The sequence below is a fragment of the Dipodomys merriami genome, unplaced genomic scaffold, assembly GCF_024711535.1.
Source record: "Dipodomys merriami isolate MVZ:Mamm:240054 unplaced genomic scaffold, mDipMer1.0.p SCAF_30, whole genome shotgun sequence".
NCBI classification, from domain to species: domain Eukaryota; kingdom Metazoa; phylum Chordata; class Mammalia; order Rodentia; family Heteromyidae; genus Dipodomys; species Dipodomys merriami.
The window spans coordinates 9,832,941-9,851,442 of NW_027204493.1; positions in this window are offsets into that span (position 1 = coordinate 9,832,941).

Genomic DNA, 18,502 nt, shown 5'->3' on the forward strand with positions numbered 1-18,502 from the left:
GGTACCTACTATTTTTGCCAAGTAATAGCATACATAAATATTGCAATTGTAAATGGTCACTGTTCTTGAGAAATATAGGAAAATAGGCAAAGAATTTCAAGTCAGCCTTGCCAATGTGACATTAGATAGAAGACAATAGTAAGGAAATGTGATCTTAGGGCTGCTCATTTAAGTCAAGGATAATCAAAGGGGATTTCATCAAATAGAGGAATAAGAATCAATTGTTGAAATAGATAAAAGTCTGAAATATATAAAAGTCCTCATATAGTTAGGATGAGAAATCATCTTGTGAAAGGAAAACGAAATATGAGGGAATGATGGAAGTGGATGGAGAAAAATACCCAAACTTGCAACAAAGGCCGATTTTCTGGATAGTTGTAAAATGACACCAGAAAATAGGTCCTTGACTTTTATATTGAGGAAGGGGCTAAGGCTAAAATATGAAGTTGATAACTCTTATTATTTCAACAACTAACTTCATGGAAGTGGTTCCTTGGTTAGGGCCCAAATAAAGTTGTTTTATTTTATAACTCACATGAGGAGCAGATAAGTCATTTAATGTTATTAAATTATTTTCTTTTTGTTATTTAGTCTTCTGGTGATCTCACAAGCCTTTCTCATTTTATCTTCTGCTTTGTCTTAAGACAAAGATTATATGGCCAACATAGTCTCACACATTTACTATCCTCCTGTCCAGAAACTTTACTAACCTTTAACTGAAGATTAGGCTATTTCATATGATTTACAAAGTAAAGAAAACACAATGAGCAGAATAAATTAAAAATTAATATTATACATCTATCATGCATGTATTGATCTGTCAAATAACCCTCTTCTAAGCCTTCTAAAAAGAAAACAAGGTTATGAACAATTTCTCAAAAAATAAAAATTCTAATGAGCTAATTCTGGGAAAATGGAGAAACTTGATCTATTTTAGAACAAAGATACTATACCAAGGTCAATTAAGACAATTTTTCTCCTCCTATCTGTAACTTATTTTATTTTTTAATGCCATTTGTGCTGCAGTTCCCAGTAATTAAAACAGCAGGTTCCAGATGGTGCATTTGGATACTCATTTTCTTGTCCTCAAGTTAGAGGGACATTTGTCTTCCATAGACACTGCCCATTATCCCTGGGCAAGAGTCCCTCAGGTTGTCCTTGCAGGAGAAAATTAGCCTACATAGATCTCTTTTATTTGTCTCACAAGCCTTTGAAATGAACTATACTAATAGCTGTTAGCTGAGTTGCTCCAAACAGGAAAAACAATTCGATAATTATATGCTTTTCATGTCAACCTGACATGAAGCTGAAGAGCCTCTGTTAGTTAAGAAAAACATGTGAAAAAGATTTCTTTGAAGTGCATATTTATTTGTGAAGTTGACTTGTTTTCAAGCTCTCCAAAAGAAATCTTATCCCCCCCCAAACAAACTCCAGTTAAGTCACTCCACAGCAATAACTGCCTCAATTGTTCTCTCAGTTGTCAGCAAGATAAAAAAGAATTTTCAGAATAATATGCTAGTTTGATCGGGGAAGGAAGGTTTTTGGTAGACCATGCAATGCCTTGTTTAATACTGTGTTTAAACTTCTGCAGAAATTATGGCACAGTCTTTGCAAATCATGCATATGTGTCTTGGACAATGTGCAGTTCCTATTTCTTTTTCAGGATTGAGAAAATTATTCTCTCTTTTTCCTTCGAGCCAGTGTACAAATATCCTGCTAAGATATTTCAATGTGTAATTTCAAACTATATTTTAAGTTCTTTTCCTATTAAGAAAGTGTGTGCTTTGAACTGTTTATCACCATGTTTGAGTCTTCTGAGTGCTTACCATTGTTCCAAGTTCCATTAGAGAGTCTCTTGTGTTGAAGTCTCCGGCAGATTTAATAAGCTGCCTTGGCTCAGGTATATCCCTCTCACTCACAAGTTTCAGATCTTTGCACACATAATGAAACAGCTTCTGCTGCCCTGGTTACCTTCATTTGCTCACCACTTTCCTCATCATTATCTGCCCAAATCCTACCCATGACTACCCATTTATCCCTGTCATATTTGTGAAGACTATTTCTCACAGAGCTTGAGAAGAATTCTTCCTTCATCCTTTCATGAGTGGGCTCTGTATTCTCTGCTGTTCTGGTACTGTCTTTGACTTCTTAGTTGCCTGCTTAGGTGATACTCTTTAAGGCCAGGGTCTTATACTTTTGTGATCCCCTCATAGTAACTTGACAAGTGACAACTCTAGGGTGGCTGCAAGACACAGATAATGTGGACTAGTTACTGTTTTCTCTCTAATAAATAGTTCAGATAAATTAAGTGCCAGTGGCTCACGCTTGTAATCCTAGGGACTCAAGAGGCTGAGGATTGCAGCTTGAGGCCAGCCAGGGCAGGAAAGTCTGTGAGACTCTTATTTCTGATTAATCACAACAAAAGCTGGAAGTGGTAGTATTGCTCAGAGGGTAGAGCACTAGCCTTGAGCAAAATCCATAATAATAATAGTTCAGAAAAAATGAGTAACAATGACTCATGCCTACAATCCTAGCAACTCAGGAGGTTCACTGAGGATTTTGGTTAGAAACCAGCCCAGGTAGGAAAAATCCTTGAGACTCATATCTCCAATTAAGCAACAAAACTAGCCAGAAGCAGAGCTGTGGCTAAAGTTGTAGTGTGATAGCTTTGAACAAGTTGTCGTTGTAACTAGAATAATATCTTTCAAATCACGATTGATTGGTTACTCATGAACTGAATGCTTTCAAATGTGCAGCGTTATGTAATATCAACCAAAGAACAATTCTGTCTTTGAATTTTTATGGACTATGCTAGATTTTTTTTACCTTGAAGCTTTTATTATTTACCTTTTATTTTAAAAGAAAGTTGTTGAAATATTTGTTTACTTGAAATAAACATTGAGCTGTAAGAAAAATTGCTCTGATCTAGAAAAATTAGGTTATTAAACAGATTCACAAACATATGTGTCTCACAAGTAGAGAAGTAAAAATGTTTACCTAATAATAAATAGTTAAATATTGTGTGGCAATGCTTTGAATAAAAAAGGGAGGGTAGCAGGAAGGACCAGTCAGCTTGTTTCTAAAGAACATTTTGAGATTTTATTTTTTTTCAAATTATTTCTAAACAGCACAAATTAGGGCTCAAGAAGAGTTATTACAACTTGTACCAGAACATATCCTAACACCCTGGAAAGGTCATATTAAGGGATCATTGAGAAATACACAACAATTAGTATTTATGATGTGACCATCCTTCTGGCCAGATTATATTAGTGGATTATTTTGTTCACTGCAACTCTATGCGTAGCATCAGTCTTTTATTCTAGTATTATATATCCAAGAACTGAGGCCTAGAAAGAGGGTACAATTTTTGCCCTAGACTAAAAATCTGGCAAATCAGAGTCGGGACATAGGGGTAGATGACTGTAGTTTCAAAACCCAGTGCAATTCTATTATGTTGCTTTTCATAAGAATGAATGATCAACATTTAATACTCTTGCTTATCCAAATCTCTCTAAAGAGTTTATATCTATCTATCTATCTATCTATCTATCTATCTATCTATCTATCTATCTATCTATCTATCTATTTATGAATGGGCAAATACAGTTCAAAATACACTTCAAATTACTTTGTGCATACAGCTTTTGGAAAAAGCAGAATTTGCCTTTTACAGAAATTGTTAGCTTTTTAAGCAATATGGCATTTCAGATTCAGTGTGTTCTCTTTTTTGACCTCTGACTCTTTGCCTGTTGGATTTTCATTTAAATTGCTTTTCTTTTATTGTTGTTAGAGAAAAAAGCCTAACATTTTCTTGTAACGGTTTTGGTTTCAGGTTGTAATTTAGTTCACCAGGAATCAGACTCTTGGAGCTACAAAAGACCTTAAGGCAAAATTTAACCTCACTCCATCATTTCCCTGATCAGTATGAAACTGACATTCGATGAAGTGACATGATTTCTCTAGTGTATGAGAGGAGCAGCTCTCCATTCTCAGCCAGTGGAATTCTATGACAGATTGCATCTTAATGACAGGCTCAGGTCAAGCAATTATGAAGTTGATAGCAAATTCCTCTTGGAACTTATTGACCTGGGCTGATTTGGAGCCATCATAACAAACTCACCATTGGAAATGGTATTTTAATATGAAAGGCATGAAAAACTGAAAAATGATATTTCACCTAGGAGCATAGATATTATTATACTTCAATATTGGCTGCAGGCTACCTTTCTAAGTTCACTTTTGCTGACCTTCTCCTGATTCATTCTTGCCATATATATCATTCTACCACAGTTTAAATCCTTGTGCTTACATCTTGGAAAAATCCTAATAGTTCTCTCTTTTTCCAGGTCTTAGCCTTAGTCACACCTTTGTCTTCACCAAATTAATTTCCCTTGTCTTTGCTATCATAGCAATTTGATTGTGCTTACATATTGTATCTGTATCTTAGTATTATAGTCATTATGTACATTTTAGTGCTATTATTTCATGACTTATGAGTCTTTCTCCAGAATGGAAGTTACTTGGGGGTTCAGATTTTACCTTAATTACTCTTCAGTTTTCCTCATGACAACAAAATGCTAGGTACATCATAGGGTGAAGAAGGGATACAAAAATATTCCACTGAGTTGCATTACTAGAAAATTATCGTCTTTTAAAGTATGCCTTATAAAAGGCATAAGGTCTGAAAATTAGACCATATCATTAAATATTGTATTTTGTCATTGTTTACTGGTTAGATTTTACCTAGTGATAAAGTTTAAAGAGAGTATTTTATTTTCAATGGTTTATTATATGTTGCTTTTTACAAATAATAAATATAGACTTATATGTTATTAATAATCAAACTTTCACCTGGTAACTATTATGGCTAACAATAATTTGGTCATGTGTTGACTGGAAGATTTGATATATGAAAATTAGTCAGTGAAAACTACAATGTTTGTAGGTCCAAAGCTTAATATAATACTACATACTTCTATAAGGTAGCTCTAACATTAACAATGTAGCTGGTCATATCTATGTAGAAACAATTCATACACACTTTTAATAAAAGCATATTTTTCTTTTTACAACTATAAAATATATTTTTGCAGGACAAATACTTATCAATACACTCACCAAATATAAACATGATTAATAAGACTCAGTTCCCAGAGATGGTGTCTTTTGGTCCTTACATAAAGCTAATGAATGGACAGCTGGTTGTAATTAATCATAGTTTGCAATAGCTAGTGACTTTGTTCTGTATTCCACAGAAGAGCAAAACTGCAATAATTTTTGTGTCTCATCCGAGTCAACAAATTGGAATTTAGTGGCCTGGCTAAATCATTACTGCTGAGGACCATCATTACTAATTTGCTCTTTCAAGTGGCATTTTAATATAAATTCATGTAAACTGATACATAAGGCTTATAATCTATCAATTGGGACATTTTGCTTTCCCAAAGTCTAACTAGTCAATGAAACTTTTAAAAAATTTTCTGAATGTACTGTGTGTGTGTGTGTGTGTGTGTGTGTGTGTGTGTGTGTGTTGTGTGTGTGTGTGTGTGTGAAAATACCGTATAGAGAAGTTACAATTACATGGGCAGGGTAAAGAGTACATTTCTTATCAAGCATTGCTGCCTCCTCCTTTGTTTCCCCTTCCCATCTCCCTCAGTCCCCTCCCCCCCCCTCGCCCTGCCCCTCTTCCCCCTTCTCCATCCCCCCATTCCCCCTGGCCAAAGTTGTAAAGTTCGTTTTTCGACATAACGACTTGTACATCTCATTGTTGCAATGGGTCCACCTGTATCCCTGTTTAAACGATTTGTTTTTTTCCCTTCCCCTCCACAAAGTATACCAACATCAAATACAGTGAAAGCAGGGGTTATATCCTGGGGGAGGGACATACAAAACAACAAAGAAATAATCTTATAAATGTGTTAGAAACAATCGAATGAAAGAAAAAAAAAACATTTGAATCCTTATCTTGGGGTTCATTTCACCTAACATCAACTTATCTGACCTTTTCTTCTTGACTCAGACATATACTAGTTATTGCAAATAAGGGAAACCATGGGACCTATGTTTCTTTGGGCCTGGCTTACTTCACTTAATAGAATTTTTTCCAAGTCTTTCCATTTCTATGTCTCCACCAGAAGCATATCTGTATTGGGCTTGATGGACCCTGTTTATATAACAAATTACAGTGGTATAACCTAGGAACAAAATGAGCTTACATAGCCTAAATGGTCTGCTTGTATACGTTTCCCAAATTTTGCAGGAGGCAGGCGCTGAAATGCCCCAGAATCAAGAATTCTTTGTACGAAATTTTTAATAGGTCTGCTATTTTTCTATGCTACTTCAGCAAGTACAAAAATGTTCTGACATTTCAGTATTCCTGATGGAGATCAGATTATTATTGAATGGTCTCAGTTTAACTCTATCTTCACCCTACTTCACTTTCAGAGCCCAAGTTGGTATGTGTATATGCCTTTCCGTCTAGATTCACTGTATTATACTGCACTGAATGTTTGCATTAACATAGGATATATGGTATTTCTTCTCTCTTTTTTTATTTATGAGGGTAAAATAGTTACTTGACAAATTGCCACTTCTTATTCAGGAAAATGATATGGTCTAACCAAGTGAATTTTATACAAAATCACCAAGAACCTTTTCAATTCACCTGAGGTATTATTACATTCCTTTAATGGAAATTCTACCTCCTGCTCTGAGCAAATATGTTTCTGTGAAAAGTGAAAATATTCCTGTTGGCAATTGAAAACGTGTTTCCAAACGTCCTCAGTATAGTAAGTCACCAAGGTCTTTCTACTTCCATTTATTGCATCTCCCATTTTGGGGGGAGGGTGGGAATAAGAGATATTACATCTCTCTCACAAAGACATCATTTAAGTCAAGTAAAACTAGGCCCGTAGGATAAATTCCAAGAAACAGAATTGGAGATTTGATATTTTTATGCAGGGGTTGCTTTTGAATATTGCTTTTGGAAACCACTGGAAAACTGATGTGCTACTGAGTAGAAGATGAGCAATGCGACAGTTGCACCAGTGGCCTCAGTCAGTCCTACAGGAAAACCTCTATCTGATGGCTTCTCAGAGACTTTCTGTCTTGAGGAAACAGTCCAGTCTTTTATAAGTCTGGAACAACCAATCCTTAGATCCAGTACACTTTGAGTGTGCCCACTCTTGTTTTTGCTAAGGCCTATTTCTGGAAAGAAGCTAATCTGACAGTGATTCACCACCAATACTTCCAACTGTGAAAAAAATGAATGCTTTATTGATGAAGAAGAAATCTGGACAGTGTAGAAGCTTTTAAGATACATTTGCAATCTGGCTATGATTAATAAATAACTTGGATATTTTACTATTGAAATGGTTTAAGGAAGCTATTGCTAGTTAATAGTTTTTAATATGCACACTATTCTATAGAATGACTATCTTTATCTTTTTCTACCTTTTGGAAAGCTAGCCTCTAATCTCCCATTGAAACCCTAGGAAGTCATAGTTAAGTATATGATTAACTGTTATGATTTGTACAGCATCCTTTGTGTTAGTGACATAATACAAACATCTACACATGCTAAGCTTTTAACATTCCATTCATAAACTCATCCTTTAAATGAATACCAAATTGGTTTATGGAGCTTTTATCAAGATACCATTAAAGTAATGTCACATTTTTATGTTTATTTTATTTTATTGTACAGGTGAATATACTGAGGGGTTACAGTTCTATAAGTAAGTACATTTCTTGTCAAACATTGTTATGCCCCCACTGTTTTCTCCCACTTTCCCTCCTCACCAACTCCCGTTCCCGCCAAGTTGTAAAGTTCATTTCCAACATAGATGTCGCATTTTCTGTTATTTCAATCCTAATGAATTTTCAGATACACTAATAAGAGATGCTGGCATTTAAAAATATTTCTATTTATTGGGCTTAAAAGTTATATGTACAGGGGCTGGGAAGTTGGCTCAGTGGTAGAGCGCTTGCCTTGCATGCCTGAGGCCCTGGGTTCGATTCCTCAGCACCACAGACGCAAAAAGAAAAAAGCCAGAAGTGGTGCTGTGGCTGAAGTGGTAGAGCACTAGCCTTGAGCTGAAGAACTGAGGGACAGCGCACAGGCCCAGAGTTCAGGCCCCATGACCGGGCCGCCCCCCCCCCCAAAAAAAAAGTTATACTTACAGAACAATTCCTCTATTAATTAAATTGATAAAACTGAATTCTAAGGATAATATGGATTTGCTTTTAACCTGTTCAATGTAAAAAGGAGAGCAGTTGAGTGATACAAATTTTGATGATTATTGATATATTGACTGCCATGGCAAAAATAAATCCAGATGTTTGGTGACTATAGAAGTGTAGCAAAGCATTCTTATTGAATCAAGCATATGAAATTTACTAGTTGAATGAACAGGTCAATTTGCATTTAACATTAAAAAATCAATTGGCATTTGGAATGGGTGTTGGTGACAGATGGTATAGTTAAATAGTACCATTTCAATTAACAGTAATTGAGGGACAGGCTTATGTTGCTGAACAATTATTCAAATAATAAGATTTAGAATTGTTTCTTCAACATCCTGGCTTAGCAACTGTAGCTATAATTAATATTTTATGTAAATATATCTAAATTAATATGCTTTTAATTTAGGATGCTAGTAATTGTTTCTTTGTGAGTTAAAAATTCAGAGTCTTGCACTTGCTAAGCAGACACTTTACCACTGAGCCACACCTCCAAACCTTTTTTGCCATGGAGTATTTTGGAATATGTTTTCACTTCCTGTCTAGATGTAGGCCTGGACAAATTCCACTCATTTTACACTTCTCATTATTGCTGGGATAACAAATGTATAACATCATGCCCAAACTCTTCCACTGAGATAGAGCTTTACGGACCTTTATACCCTGGCTGACCTAAAACTGAGATCCTTCAGATCACAGCTTCCTGTTTGGTTAAAGGAAAGGCAAAAGCCATTTTGCCCAGCTATTGGCTGAGAAAGAGTCTCTTATGTATTCCCAGGCTGGCTTCAAACTGTGATTCTCCTCATCTTATCCTTCCAAACAGCTAGATGAGACACTGGCTTTTGACTTGAAAGTAATGGTTCTTTAAAAAAATATTTATTCTAAATAGTTGTACAAAGGATTACCATTTAAAAAATAGTATCTGAATACAATGAATATTGATCAGTGTTACCCCTTTCCTCATTCATCCTCATCCCTTCCAACCTCACCCTTCATCAATGTTCTTGATTTTGTACAACATACGTTGAATTTTATGATTTCATTCTAGTCTCTAATGTTTTAACTGTGTGATTAACTCATATTTATGGTTTTATATTTTGTTTGTTCAGGTAAAGCAGTGAATCTGATCTTAATAAATTCTGATCTTTTCTCTCTATGAAGATGACAGCTCTAACAAAAATGAGTACTTCCATAAAATTAATATTATTTTATCTGGTAAGATAACTAATTTTATTAGACCTTGGATAAAAATAAATGAGGAAATAGTTATATTCTTTTTAATGTTTTGATTGTCAATGGACATTGTTCTTGTATAAGTTTATACTGTCCTATTCAAGTTACTCATTCTCAGGTCATAAAATTTGAACTACCTTATGTTTCTAGAGAGTAAAGTGATTTTCTTGGCTGTAAGTCTTTCCCTATTCTCTAGTTTTAAAATTTGTAGCTTTATATACTGAGACCAGTTGTCCTAATGAGCCAATGCCACTAAGTGATAGACAAAGAAAAGTTTCTTGACCATTGTGGGAAGATTATGTCAAATTGAGCTGACAAATATACCACAGAATATTTCTACACCAATAGAGCATATAAAAATTGAACAACATATACAAAGATTATAAATATTAGAGTGAAAGGTTATAGATCTATCAGTAAACTGTCCAAGGTCACAGGTACATAAAGCTGCTATTCTTAAAAGATGATTGCCATTTTAATATCAGAGAACAGAGATTATTGCCAGGGCCAGAGGTCTCCTTGCCACCTCTAAACTCTCTACAAAGAAATGGGCAACGTATAAATAACTCTAGAATTCATGTATATCTGTACATGCGATTTAAACAAAGAACCACAAATTCTCAGATTACAAAAGATTGATGTCTTTAGAAAGATAAAGCAAATCTAAAACTAGATACCATGTCACATAATCATTACCTGATGTTTATCCAAGTAAATCTCTTTGAAAATAACATAAATTCTCTCAAGTGTTTTCACATCACTTACACCAAAGATGGTTTATAGTTGTATATTTCTTTTTGGAGCACGGATTTAGAAGCAAACACTAGAAACAGCCTCAATGCTACAGAGAAAATTCCACCTAGCAGTTACAAGTACATGAAAAAGCCAGGTGCAGGTGAATCATGCTTGTAATCCTAGCTACTCAGAAAGGTGAGATCTGAGGATTACAGGTTGAAGCTAGCCTGGACAGAAAAGCTCATGAGACTCTTTTTTTGTACATTTTAAATTGTAAAAATGCTGTACAGAGGGATTACAGTTACATGAGCAAAGTAATGAGTAGATTTCCTATTGAGCATTGTTGCCAAGGCTTATCCAAATTAACAAAACTGAAACTGGAGTTATGGCTCAGGTGGTAGAGCAATAGCCTTGAACAAAAAAGCTCAGGGATAGCACCCAGGTCCTGAGTTCAAGCCCCAGGACTGACACACCCGCATGTGCACACACATGCACACACACACACACATACACACACACAGTCATGATCATTTTTACATATATTTGGAGAGAATTTTAAAAATAAATAAATAAATAAATAAATAAATCTAACATAATACCTAAATTTAAAACAAAGATGCAAGGAAAAGTAATGAAAAGCTAATTTCTGTTTCAAAGGGGGAAATTAAATGTAGAGGGAAGAGCAAGAGAATATCAAAAGCATTCCATTATTTTATTCAAGGATAGAGAAAAAATATATTCAACAAATAAAATGGAATTCATATTTGTGCTGGGTAATAGGCAAATTTGTAAATGTATAGTCTGTTTAATTTTATTCCATAAATAATTGATACAGGTCAATAATTTTCAAGATACTACATAAGAATATGATTGGCCTTACACAAGTTAATAGATTGAACCTTCAGGAAATTTTGTGATAATTATATTACACCTCACCCTAGTTAGAATGGCTATAATCAAGAAATCTAATGACAACAGATACTGGAGGGGATGTGGCCAGAAGGGAACCCCACTGCATTGTTGGTGGGAGTATAAATGTGTTCAACCACTTTGGAAAGTAGTATGGAGGCTCCTCAAAAGACTCCACATAGAGCTCCCCTATGACCCAGCAATCCCACTTTCAGACACTTACCCAAATGATCACAAACAAGGCCATACTAAAGCTACCAGCACAACTATGTTTATGGCAGCATTATTCACCATAGCTAAGATATGGAGCCAACCCAGATGCCCCTCAGTAGATGAATGGATCAAAAAAATGTGGTATGGGAGTTCCGGGAAGATGGTGGAGGAGAAGCTGGAATCTGAACAAGCTCTCGCATAGAAAGCAGTTTTAGAGTTCCAGTGAACAGTCCTAAGCCAGAGAATCACACCAAGTGTGCCATCACAGGACAGAGAGTTAGACAAGAGAGGGGAAGCCAAGACAAGGAGACACATCTGAGCGCCTGCCAGCAGCCGCGGTGGCGGCGGCAGGGTCACAGTGGCGACCTCAGCCGCAGCCATAACTGAGCGCTCACACAGAGAGTCTGGGACGAAGGAGCCAGATGCAGTGGGTGAGAGGATTCTACTCAACACAAGCAAGAACCGACAAGGAGCGGACATCTTCATCCTGCAGTTTGCAGACCAGAGACGACCCAGGATCCAAGACTCGGCGTGAGTACAAGCCCGACGTCCTCACTCCTTCTCAGGGAGCAGAGGAGGGAAGGCCACCCCTCCCCCCCAGCACCGGTGATCTCCATCTTGGATACCGACAAAGCTTGGAGGAGCTGCCAGCTCCAACTCAGGCCTTGGAATAAAACGAGTCATTTAGCAGGTCACAAGAACTTAACGGCGAAGTGACCTGCCAGACTCAGCTCCATCCAGGGAAAAGTCACCCAGCTCAGGCACCAGCCATTGGAGTGGCTTTCCTCACTGGGTAACCAGAGCCAGAGGCTGCCCCTCCCTCTAGCAGCCTCCACAATCAATTGAAAAACAGAAACCCTGAGAATGGCTCCAGGCTGGGCTCTGTGAGTTTTTCACAAAATAGCCCCAGGGAAAAGCTACTGTTTGTTAAAAGGCCTCAACTCTACCAGAACCTAGCCTCATCACCCCTCTTTTGTGATTCTCAAAGCAGATCACCCTCCCATTAAACTAACCTGCGAGGGGGATCTCAAAATCTTGGGTAAAGCAGAGCATTTTTCTGCCTGTTCCAACAAACTGACTTAAGAAACCAATCAAGCCACAGGACCTCAAGCTGACCAGAGACTCCAACAAGAGGCTGGTTACAGACAAAAGGGAGATACAGGATTCTTCCCACCCCTCCCAAAAAATCAAAAAAAAAATCAAAGAACTTTTTTTTTCTTTTTTCTTCTTCTTTTCTTTGTTTTTGGTAGCTTATATATATAAATTTTTTTTTCCTTTTCTAAGACTTTTATTAATCTTTAATTTTTGCCTTTCTTGAAAAAATAATTGTTTTCCAGTAACTTTTTTTCCCTCTTATAATTTTTATTTTAGGAATACGTGAATGTGCATTTTCCTTTCTTTTCTTGTCTTCTTTCTCTTTTTCTTTCTTTCTTAATTATCTTTTTGTTTTTTGTCTAGTTCTACTGAACTTCTGATCTTTTTTTCTCCCTTTCTTTTTTTTTTTTTTTTTTTGGGTCCGGTCGTGGGGCCTGAACTCTGGGCCTGGGCGCTGTCCCTCAGCTCTTCAGCTCAAGGCTAGCGCTCTACCACTTGAGCCACAGCGCCACTTCTGGCTTTTTTCTTTTTGCTTATGTGGTGCTGAGGAATCGAACCCAGGGCCTCGAGCATGCAAGGCAAGCGCTCTACCACTGAGCCACCTTCCCAGCCCCTTCTCCCTTTCTTATGCTTCTCACCTTTTCCTCTATTTTGTTTTTCTGTATGTGACAACTCTTGTCCTGCACATCCTCAGATAAACCCATAGTTAACTAGTAGACCCTATCCCTCATTGTGTACACACTTAATCCACAAATTTATTACTCAATCCAAAACCTCTGAGACTTAAATTCCTTAATAGCAGTACTACCTCTTTATACCTATATAATATTTTAAGCATTTTTTAAAGTTTTTCACATCTCCTCTATCTCCCTCCTGTTTTCTCAATATATTTACATTCCTCTCTAAATAGATGGTCTTTCAATCTCCATAACTATATTAATTTTTACGTTTCTATTTTTTCTGGTCTCTTTTCATTTCCCTTTCCCTTTCTTCCTTTTCTCTCTCTCTCTACTTGCATCCTACCCAACCTATTTCCTGCATTGAGATTAGGACATAGTTAACTCTCCCTGTGCCTCCCCACACCAATCTATTCCTATTTTTTACCCACATCTCTCCCTAACCCTAAAAATTTCTGGTTTTCCAAATTCTTCTCTGCGGTTCAAAGCCCATTAACATATAGTTGTTTGATATTGAATAGATGTATCTGTTGAACTAGATTGTATCTGTAGACTATTGACTGTATAAATGCAAACGTTGGTTGATGGTTGCCTTAAGATAGTGTTCTAGCACAAAACTGGTGCTATTTTCATCTCAAATGGGCAGAGTAAGCCGGAAAAACACAAGAAAAATGGCAAATCCGGGTATCTCAATTCCCAATCTTGATAATCAGGGTCAGATCAGATAATGAACAGTCCAGAGGAGAGTTCCCAAATAGCTCTACAAACACTGGTGGCAAACATGATAAATGAGAAGTTTGTCAACTTACAAAGGACTCTCTATGAGCGTGATAGGGAGAGAGAGGAGGCATCCCAAAAGTTTATACAGGAATATCATAAGCATGAGGAAGCTACTCAAAAACTGATACAGGATTTGTGTGAACAACTTGAGAATACTCAAAGAGAAAGGGAGGAATGGCGCGAGCAGGCTGAGAACACTCAAAGAGAACTGCAGGAATCCCACAAACGGGAGGAAAGAGAACTGCAGGAATCCCACAAACAGGAGGAAGCTAATCAAAGAGTAATTCAGGAATTGAGAGACCAGGTAGAGAATACACAAAGATCACTAAAGGCATTCATGGAATCCATTAACAAAGAGCTGAAGGAAGTGAGGGAGACCACAAAGGGAATGCTGAATGGAACCCAACAGAAGGAATGGGAGTCCAAAGAAACCATATCCAAGCAACTAAGTGATTTGAGGACAAACACTGAACACCAAATTAAGGAAGTAAAGAGATTCATACAAGACCTAAAATAGAGCTTCAACAAAGAATTTGAAGCTATCAAAGCTGAACAATTAGAAGGAAAAGAGATAAAAAATAAAGTAGAGAGTCTTGACAGCAGGTTAGACCATGCAGAAGATCGAATCTCAGGGATTGAAGACAGCCTAGATATTATAGAGAAAGAACATACAACCATCCAAGACAAGTCCAAGAAATATGACAGATCTATCCAACACCTGGAAGACACCATCAGAAGGCCTAATCTAAGGATAATGGGTGTAGAGGAGCACCTAGAAACAGAAGTCAATGGTCTAGGAAATTTGTTTAACAGGATCCTAGCAGAGAACTTCCCAAACATACAAAAAGATAGGCCTATTCAGATACAAAAAGCTTTTAGAACCCCAAATAGACCAGACCAGAATAGGACATCCCACAGTCACATTATAATCCACACAGGATCAACTCAGACCAAGGAAAAGATCCTTAAAGCTGTCAAGGAGAAAACGTTAATCACCTATAAAGGGAAACCAATTAGAATCACCTCAGATTTCTCAGCAGAGACAATCAAAGCAAGAAGAGCCTGGAATGATGTATGCCATGCCCTAAAAACAAACAACTATCAACCAAGAATACTGTACCCAGCTAAACTCTCCTTCATAACTGAAGGCCAAATAAAAACCTTCCATAGCAAAGAAAAATTGAAACAATACATCTCCACCAAACCAGCCCTACAAAAGATTCTTAAAGATATCCTACACATAGAAAACCAACAAGACCGCAACAAAGGCCAAGAAACTGCACCCAAACTGAGAATCCAAGAACCATAGGAAGAAACCAGTTTTCGCAGCCCCCAAGAAGGTGGATAAAATGGCAGAAACTCCCAAATACCTCTCAGACCTATCTCTTAACGTTAACGGACTGAACTCTCCAATTAAGCGACATAGACTGTCTAGTTGGATTAAAAAACAAGACCCTTCTATCTGATGCCGGCAGGAGTCACATCTTGCCCATAAAAACAAACACATTTTCAATGTTAAAGGCTGGAACAAAATCTACCAAGCAAACGGCCCCCATAAACAGGCGAGAGTTGCAATCCTAATATCAGATAAAATAGACTTCAAATTAAAACTCATGAGAAGAGATAAAGAAGGTCACTAAATACTAATTAAAGGATCTCTCCTTCAGGAGGATACTACAATTCTAAATATCTATTCGCCAAACAATGGAGCATCCAAATTTATCAAAGAAACACTACTTTCCCTCAAATCCCATATAGATCCAAAGACATTAATTGTTGGGGATTTTAACACACCACTCTCCCCACTAGATAGATCAACTGGGCAAAAACTCCACAGAGAAACCGCAGATCTAAACAGCTGCATAGATCAACTAGACTTAACAGACATCTACTGAACATTTCACCCAGCAGCATCAGAATACACGTTCTTCTCAGCAGCACATGGAACGTTTTCTAAAATAGACCATATTCTAGGCCACAAAGCAAACTTGTCTAAATTCAGAAACATTGAAATTATACCTTGCATTCTCTCTGACCACAAGGGAATAAAATTAGAACTCAACACCAAAAGCCACCAAAGAAAGTCCGGTATCACATGGAGGCTGAACAACACACTGCTGAATCAAGAGTGGGTCATGGAAGAGATTAGAAAGGAAATTCAACTGTTCATGCTATTCAACAAAAATGAACACACAAATTACCAGCTCCTCTGGGACACAGCAAAGGCAGTACTCAGAGGCAAGTTTATAGCTCTGAGCTCCTACATCAACAAATTGGAGAGATCTGAAACTAGCAATTTAATGACACATCTAAACTTCCTTGAAAAAGAGCAGAAAGATAAACCCCAATCCAGTAGACAGAAAGAAAAAATCAAAATTAAATCAGAATTAAATGAATTAGAATCCAAAAAAACTATAGAAAGAATCAACAAAACAAAGAGTTGGTTCTTCGAAAAACTTAACAAAATTGACAGACCCTTAGCAAATCTTATCAGAAAAAGAAGAGAACACACCCAAATTAATAAACTCAGAGATAATAATGGAAACATCACCACGGAAACAACCAAGATTCAGAACATTATAAGGGAATACTTCTCAAAACGTTATGCTAATAAGTTTGAGAACTTGACAGAAATGGACCTTTTCCTAGCAAATATTGACATGCCAAAACTAAACCAAGATGAGTTAAACCAGCTTAACAGGCCCATATCAAGCGTTGAAATAGAAACAGCAATAAGAGACCTCCCAGCTAAGAAAAGTCCAGGACCAGATGGTTTTACAGCGGAATTTTACAAGGCATTCAAAGCAGAGCTCACACCAATACTCCTCCAACTCTTCAATGAAATTGAAAGAGAAAGCTCACTACCGAACACACTCTATGAAGCCATCATAACCCTCATCCCAAAACCAGGCAGGGACTCATCAAAGAAAGAGAACTATAGACCCATTTCTTTGATGAACATTGATGCAAAACTTCTCAACAAAATTTTGGCCAATCGACTTCAACAATTCATCCAAAAAATCATACACTTTAATCAAACAGGATTCATTTCAGGGATGCAAAGCTGGTTCAATATATGCAAATCAATTAATATTATTCATCACATCAACAGGAGCAAGAATAAGAACCACATGGTTATCTCAATAGATGCAGAAAAAGCATTCGACAAGATCCAATACCCCTTTATGATGAAGGTTTTGGAAAAACTAGGAATCCATGGAACATTCCTCAATACAATAAAGGCTGTATATGACAAACCTACAGCCAGCATTATACTCAGTGGTGAAAAACTAAAGCCATTTCTTCTTAACTCAGGAACAAGACAAGGATGCCCACTCTCTCCACTTCTCTTCAATCTAGTATTAGAATGCCTAGCTACAGCAATAAGACCAGATGCAGACATAAAGGGGATCCAATTAGGGAAAGAAGAAATAAAACTCTCCCTCTTTGCAGATGACATGATCATGTATTTAAAGAATCCCGTAGACTCCACCCCGAAATTACTCAAGCTGATTCAAAACTTTGGCAAAGTAGCAAGTTATAAAATTAACCCCCAAAAACAATGGCTTTGCTTTATGCCAACAATGAGAAAAGTGTGGCTGAAATTAGGAAAGCAACTCCATTTGTAATAGCCCCACAAAAAATAAAATACCTAGGAATTAACTATAGAAGTGAAGGACCTCTATGATGAAAATTTTAAAATCTTAGCAAATCAACACAGAATTTAAAAAATGGCAAAACCTCCCATGCTCCTGGATTGCAAAAATTAACATCGTGAAAATGGCAATACTTCCCAAGGCTATCTACAAATTCAATGCAATACCTATCAAAATTCCACCCTCATTCTTCAAGGAAATAGAAGAGGCAATCCAAAAATTCATATGGAACAATAAGAGACCCTGTATAGCAAAAACGCTCCTCAATGGAAAGAACACTGCTGGAGGAATATCAATACCAAACTTCAAACTCTACTATAAAGCCATAGTAATCAAAACAGCTTGGTATTGGCATAAGAACAGACCTCAGGACCAATGGAATAGAATTGAAAACCCAGAAATGAACCTACAGACCTATAGCCATCTAATCTTCGATAAGGGAGCTAAAACAATAGAATGGAAGAAAGACAACCTCTTCAGTAAATGGTGCTGGCAAAATTGGTTAACTACATGTAGAACACTTAAGCTAGATCCTTATATATCACCCTGCACCAGAATCAACTCCAAATGGATCAAAGACCTTGAACTCAAAGCAGACACTCTGAAAACATTACAGGATGGAATAGGAGAAACCCTAGGTCTCCTTGGCTCAGGCGGAAATTTTCTGAATAGAGACCCGGAAACACAACAAATCAAAGAAAGGTTGGACAAATGGGATTGCATAAAGTTGCAGAGCTTCTGCAGGGCAAATGACATAGCTAGCAAGATCAATAGAAAGCCCACGGATTGGGAGAAGATCTTTACTAGCCATACAACGGACAAAGGTCTCAGGTCTAAAATATACTTGGAATGCAAAAAATTAAACCCCCCAACAACAAATCCTCAAAGAAACAACTGCCCAATAAATAAGTGGGCGAAAGACTTAAAGAGAAACTTCTCTGAAGAAGAAAGAAGGATGGC